The sequence below is a fragment of the Echinops telfairi genome, unplaced genomic scaffold (genome assembly GCF_000313985.2).
Source record: "Echinops telfairi isolate 266 unplaced genomic scaffold, ASM31398v2 ScPeMD7_7468;HRSCAF=8506_0, whole genome shotgun sequence".
Classification (NCBI taxonomy): domain Eukaryota; kingdom Metazoa; phylum Chordata; class Mammalia; order Afrosoricida; family Tenrecidae; genus Echinops; species Echinops telfairi.
In genome coordinates, this window is record NW_022111369.1 from 79,569,758 (window position 1) to 79,576,204 (window position 6,447).

The 6,447-nt window shown below is 40.8% G+C and overlaps 1 pseudogene; it reads right to left on the bottom strand.

Annotated features, from left to right (window-relative positions):
* Window positions 1-5,032: 5,032 nt before the first annotated feature.
* LOC115873306 lies at window positions 5,033-5,441 on the bottom strand (annotated as a pseudogene).
* Between the last annotated feature and the right edge of the window lie 1,006 nt (window positions 5,442-6,447).

Sequence of the window (6,447 nt, forward strand, 5' to 3'; positions counted from 1 at the left end):
TGTGAATCCAGTGCTGGTGGAAGCATCTCAGCTCTGGTGTGGGTCTCCATCTGTCTCCTCCGGCTCTCTGAGTGTCTCCACAGTAGGAAAGGAAAGGCATCGAAAGTGTGTGCCCTGCCTCCAGGGAGGAAGACGGGAGTTCCCAGAATCCTCAGGAGAAGGCCATGCCCATACAGAGGCCTCATTGACTATGACCAGATTGGCAGGCTAATCTCTACCATGCTCACTCAAGTTGACAGGAGATTATGTAGCTGCCACATCATCCAACAATTCTTTGATCTTCAGCCATCATTGTTCAACATGCCAAATGTATTCTGAGATGGTCTCTAAATTCAAGTGACATATACTCCAGATTGTATTTTTGACTCTCATAAACTTGTTCTAAGCTTGTCTTCAGCTTCAACTTGAGCTTGCATATTAGTAATATAGATCTGTTCCACAGTTGCCCCCTGTCCTTAATTCATAGATATATAGAAATATTCTGTTGCTAGTTGTCATTACATCAGCTATTACTCCTGGTAAACATATATATAACAGAATAGGGTTTTTCTTTTCATGGGCCATCTTCTTAGACATTGATATGAATATGTTTGAGTATAGATAGATAGATAGATAGATAGATAGATAGATAGATAGATAGATAGATAGATGATAGATAGAAGATAAACAGAGACAAAGAGAAATGTGTTATTTTTTTAAATAGTATACTTTATTTTAAATATAATATCTGTGTGCATATAAGTGCATACTAGCCTATTAACAGTGATACAGATCCAATGATAGTTATAGTTAGTTATGTTTTCCTCAAACTTATGCATTTGGTCATAAGCTTTTTTTAAGAAAAATTTAATAGGCCTAGATTACAGAATAAAATTTTTAGAAAGCAAAACATTACTCAATAAAAAATCATGATTATAAAGGTTAGAGGTTTGAGTTCTTTCCTTTCTAGAAACAAATGTAGCTGCTGAAACCATGCTACCATTTCTGGAAATGTGTCCTTTCTTCCTCTATCTTGGAACAGTATCTTACTTTTCCTTCTGGGATCATATCTACACACCAAATCCATCCAGCTCTCTGGTTTTGGTATACCTTATTTCAAGGCAAGTTCCATGAACCAGGAGATAGATAGATGATAGATAGATAGATAGATAGATAGATAGATGATAGAGATAGAGATATATACATACCTGATTGTATTGTACTTGTATTGCAATTAATTGTGCTTTGCAAATATTGTACGTTTCACAAATTAAAAGTTTGTGCCAACCCTGTATCAACCAAATGTTTAGGTATTATTTTTCTAATAATATATCCTCACTTTCATATCTGTTTCATATTTTAAAACTAACAATATTGAAAATTTCTGTAATACTATTGCACACTTAATAGACCACCATATGGGGTAAACAATTTTTATACGCACTAAAACCTCAAATCACTTAATTCCAACTTATAGCAACATGATTCATGTTTTCTGAGACTATAAGTCTCTATGGGAACAGAGCACCTCGTCTTTCTCTGGTGGAGTGGCTGGGATTTGGACCACTCACCTTGCAGTTAACAGCCCAATACTGAACCCAAAGTGTCACCAAGACATTATATATATATAACAAAAGGACCAAACTCACTGCCATTGAGTCAATGCTGACTCATGGTGACCCTGTAGGACAGATTAGAACTGCTTGTGTGAGTTTCTGAGACCGTAGCTCTTTATGAGAGTAAAAGCCTCTTGCTCCAGAGTGGTTTCTAATTGCTGCCCTTGGTTTAAGGGTATGAACAAATGAACAAAGTACAATCAACTTCTAAATTAGTTTTCATTTTTCTTGGACTCTTAGAAAAAAAGAAACTTGAATGAAGATTGTCAGATTTACAGCATATCATCGTGGAGCTTCTTGGGGTACCATGTAGAAACATTTACCTATAAAGGAAACGTACATAAGGAATAAGAGCAAAACAACTCATAAAGGTATTTGAGTCACTGACTAATTGAAAACACACTGCGATATGATTTTCAGCTGGATCAGCCATTATTTTGTTTAGTATTTATTTATTTTACTCAAATCATTACTGAGCTTAGTAACTTCCCAAAGAGTTCTGATTAATGTTCTACTCCAAATAGGCAGCAGTGTTACCTGGGTGACAAATAGCCTAGGTGGAGTGCTTAGGAAAAGTTAATTCATGGTGTTTAGGAGGAGTTCATTCACTTTCATGAATCCTGCCTGACATCCTTTATCCTACTCTGGAGCAAGAGAAGTCACAGATTATTGAGAAGGACGTTTCTTTCTTCTAAAATTAAACAAATGAACACTAAACTTCAGATTTCAACATATATTTCCTAAATTTATTGAGGTCTTATAACTTTTTTAATGTTTCAAATTAAGAACCAAAATGTCCCCATTTTGTGAGGCTTGTGAATCATAATTAATCTTTGTGAAGCACCGTGAGATTCTTGGATGAGAGACCAGGTTATTAAATAATTTAACCACGATTCTTCTTCCACGGGAAAAGACAAGAATAAAAATCTTCAGGGAACACGATAATTAGGGATACAATAATAAAGACCTGATTAGAAAGAGACCATCTTGTCCCTGCAAATAAGAAAATCTTTCAAGAGCACTCGGGGGATGTAAGACTTGTATTTAATACCACCTTCCTCCCTGTAGAATTACTCCCCCCAGCCCCTTAGCACAAACAAACGCATGGAGAGACCCCAGAGGAAGAATTTTTGTGCACATTGGAATTCAAGCTTCTAAAGGGAACACATCACAGGGTTCTCACACAATAATGGGAAATGTCATTTCCTGAGACAGCTCTCCCAAAAGAGAGCTTCCTGATAGACATGACAGGAGTAGTTAAGCAATAGGGAAATCTTGGAATACCAACCAGTTTTGACCACTTCTCAGATATTTGGAAGAAGTCATTCTCTCCCTCTAGATGTCAAGCATGAACTGTTCTGATTGGTAGATAAGTAATAGCAAACCACCAGGCTGTCATGCCGTCATTTTTGACTCATAATCGCCTTTGTGTGTCAGCGTAGAACTGGGACCCAGAGAGGTCTCCGTGGCTGCCCATTTTTCTCTGAGGTGCCACTGCATGCAGTCACACCTCCCACCTTTCACTTCAGAGCGGAGTCCATCAGTCCTCCGCAGCACCGCTTGCACCCCAGGACATGGCAGTTGTCCTAAAAGCAGCTTCGGAGGAAGGAGGGGAAAGTTGGCAGGTGCATCTGTTGCAGTCCTCACATCAGGATTAATTCCCATGGCACCACATCACTTCACAGAAAGGTCAGACGAAGAAACACTCAAAGCATCAATGATGAAAGAGTGGGTCATCTTCTAAGAATTAATGACTGGAGGGAAGGAATTGATGGTCTTTGGCTCTACCTTCAGCCATTAACCCCAGCTGGCCATTAATCGTCAGGAAATGCTCGGTGCTAGGGACGTTATTGCTGTTCTAAACTACGCAGGAAGGAAACTCCACATGTTCAACATCAACACAGGAAGTTTAAGGAATGATGCATTTTATTAAGCATATACCAAGATAGCGCAGACAAATTGGTGAGCTACATGTGATTTGGCCAGCTTGCCTCTTCCAAAGGTTAATTTTAGTTAGATCATAAGTACAAAGGATGCCAAACCTAGACTCTGAGCCTGGCTGGGCTTACATACTAGTACTGTGATTGATAACCCATTATTGTCAGTGTTCTTGATTAGTGCAATATAATGACAGGGTTTATTGCTATGCCAGGGAAATTACAAGGAAAAGACTAGCAGCGAGCAGAGGGTTGTGCAGACCTTTCCAAAGGCCTGGCCGCCCACTGACTAGTTGATGGAGTTGGTATTTTGCTCCCTACCAAACTATTTGTAAAAAGGCGCTCCGCTAGTCCACATGTCTTTCTGACTGACATTTCCGGAACTAGAATCCTTATGCCTGATGTGATAATTCCTCAAATTGGGTTTGCATGCTGGAGAAAAGGGGGGAAATAACCCTAAAATTTAATCTTCAGAGGTGACTTGAAAGGCCATCTCTGTGGGGACTCATCTTGAGGCAGTACTTGTAGAGTGACTTGAATGGATCACGAGGTAAATAAAAAACTGGGCTTGTTCCAAATCAATTCATTCCAGCAGCTATTTAAAGCAAAAACCAAGAACTAAATGTAATGCCATGTTGAGGTTAAGAGTGAGAAGTAAAATCAGTAGAGGCGTAGTAAGAACAGAGTTAAACAACAGAAAACATGACCTGGGCCCACATGTAAGGTGTTGTCTGAAACTGAGAAAAACTACAACATTATTTGGTTTTCAAACAGAACTCATTAAGTGATCTCTGCTACCGACTAATCTCTAAAATGATACATTTTCAAATCAGAATATCAGGCCAGCTCTTTCCTCCCAGATAAAGAAGAATTGTGAACCTAGTTGTGAAAAGACTCAATCAGAGAATGTCTAAGTTTTCTAACAAGTGTTACATAGTGCTTTCTAGGTTTAATGCAACTTCTAACTTTTGTAGAAAGATGCAAGGTTGATATTGCTGTTGTCGGGGACCAGCGAGTCAGTTCCCACCCGTAGTAGCCATATGTGCAACACAGGGAAGCCCTGCGGGCGCTGTGCCACCATCACAGCTGTGTCACGCGGGAGGCCCTGCAGGCACTGTGTCCGTCCATCTCACGGAGGGTCTTCTCCTTGTCACTGCCCTTCTTGCCTGACCACGTGTGCTGTTCCCTTCTAGGGACTGGTCTCTCTGGATAGCACGACCGAGGCACACTGGACAAGTCCCATGGTCCTCCCTTCTCCCCCATCCCCAAGGACTCCAACCGTATTTCCATGGTTTCACATTTCTTCCTCACTCAAGACAACAGGTGTCTTTCTCATTACTGTAAGCAAGAGGAGATGTTTTTCCTTTGACAAAATCGTCCTGAGGAATAAAACAGCTGACCTTTCCCAACAAGAGCATGATTACCTTCTTAAGTCTTCCTGACATGGTAGTACATGGTAATGAGGACAGTAGTCGTCTTTTAGTTAAAACCTAACAAAACCTATTGTAAAAATGGTGGTTTGGGCTTTGTGGCACAGGGTCCACCTGCGTTAGTTCCATTATCAATGTTATTTTCATCTATACCATCGCTACCATCTTCATCATCACCTTTGCCTTTGATCGTCTTTATTACAGGCATCTTGGTGGCTGTGAAGTAGTTGGGTTTTTTTTTAACTGTGGCCGAATTCACCATCCACCATCCATGCCTCATCTGCTGCCACCGCAGCGGGTTGCTGCACTTCCCTCCATATCAGGGGGTTGAGCAGCTCAGTCATGGTCACTCTCTCCCTCACCTGTTCCACCACCAACAACAGGCCCTAGACACGGTAGGCATAGATGGGTGCCTCACAGGACACCCCCAGCTGCTGCTACCACCCATCCCAAGCAACCAATGCTCCCAGCAGCTCCATAGCGATTATCCTCATTTCTAAGGAGCATTGTGGTTATACACCTTCCAAGAGAGATTTATTTCCTCTCCCATCAGTTGCAATATCCTTGGCAGCTCCATAATTCAAATGCATTGGTTTTTCTTCATTCTTCCTTATCCAGTGTCCACTTTTCAAATAGATGGACTGACTCCTCACTGCTCACTGCCATCGAGTCGTTTCTGATCCTTAGAGAGCTATAGGACAGGGTAAAATGGCCCTTGTGAATGATGATGACTGTAATTCTTTACAGGATTAGAAAGCCGGTCTTTCTCCTGCAGAGCAGCTGTGTGTTTCCAGATGGTGACCCTGAAGTTAGCAGTCCAACATACAACCATGAAGCCACCAGGATTCCTCTCATATGCAAAGTAGGCCTTCGAAAGCACCATGGCTTGAGTCAGGTGCACCCTAGTCCCCAATGTGGCATTCTTGTTCTTCAATATTATAAAGCGTTTCAGAGCAGCAAATTTGCCCAGTGCCACGCAAAATTGACTTTCTTGCCTACTTCTTCTATGAGCATTATTTGTAGATAAAAGCAAGATGAAACCTTTGACAGCTTTAATTTTTTTTTCTCCACTTATCATCATGTTATCTCTTGATTCACTTGTGAGGATTCTGGGTGTCTTTACATTGAATTATAATACTACAGAAGGCTGTTTGAAGTCTTTCTTGGTTTCTGAAAACCAAGGCATGCCTCATGCATAGCCTGTGTTGATAATAAGCCTTCTTCTGACCCTGACACCCTGTTCTTCAAATAATTCTGCTTCTTAAACCACTTGCTCAACAAACCGAGTAAACAAACATGGTGAAAGGTCATAACCCTGGTGCACACGGTTTCCTGATTTTCAACCACAAAAGTATTTCCTTGTTCTGTTCAAATGACTGAATCTTGATCCAAGTTTCAGCTGCACATGCGCACAATTAAGTGTGCTGGTTGGCATCACAAACCCACATTTAAAAATAAGGAAGCTGTCGCTCAGTTATTGCTCAA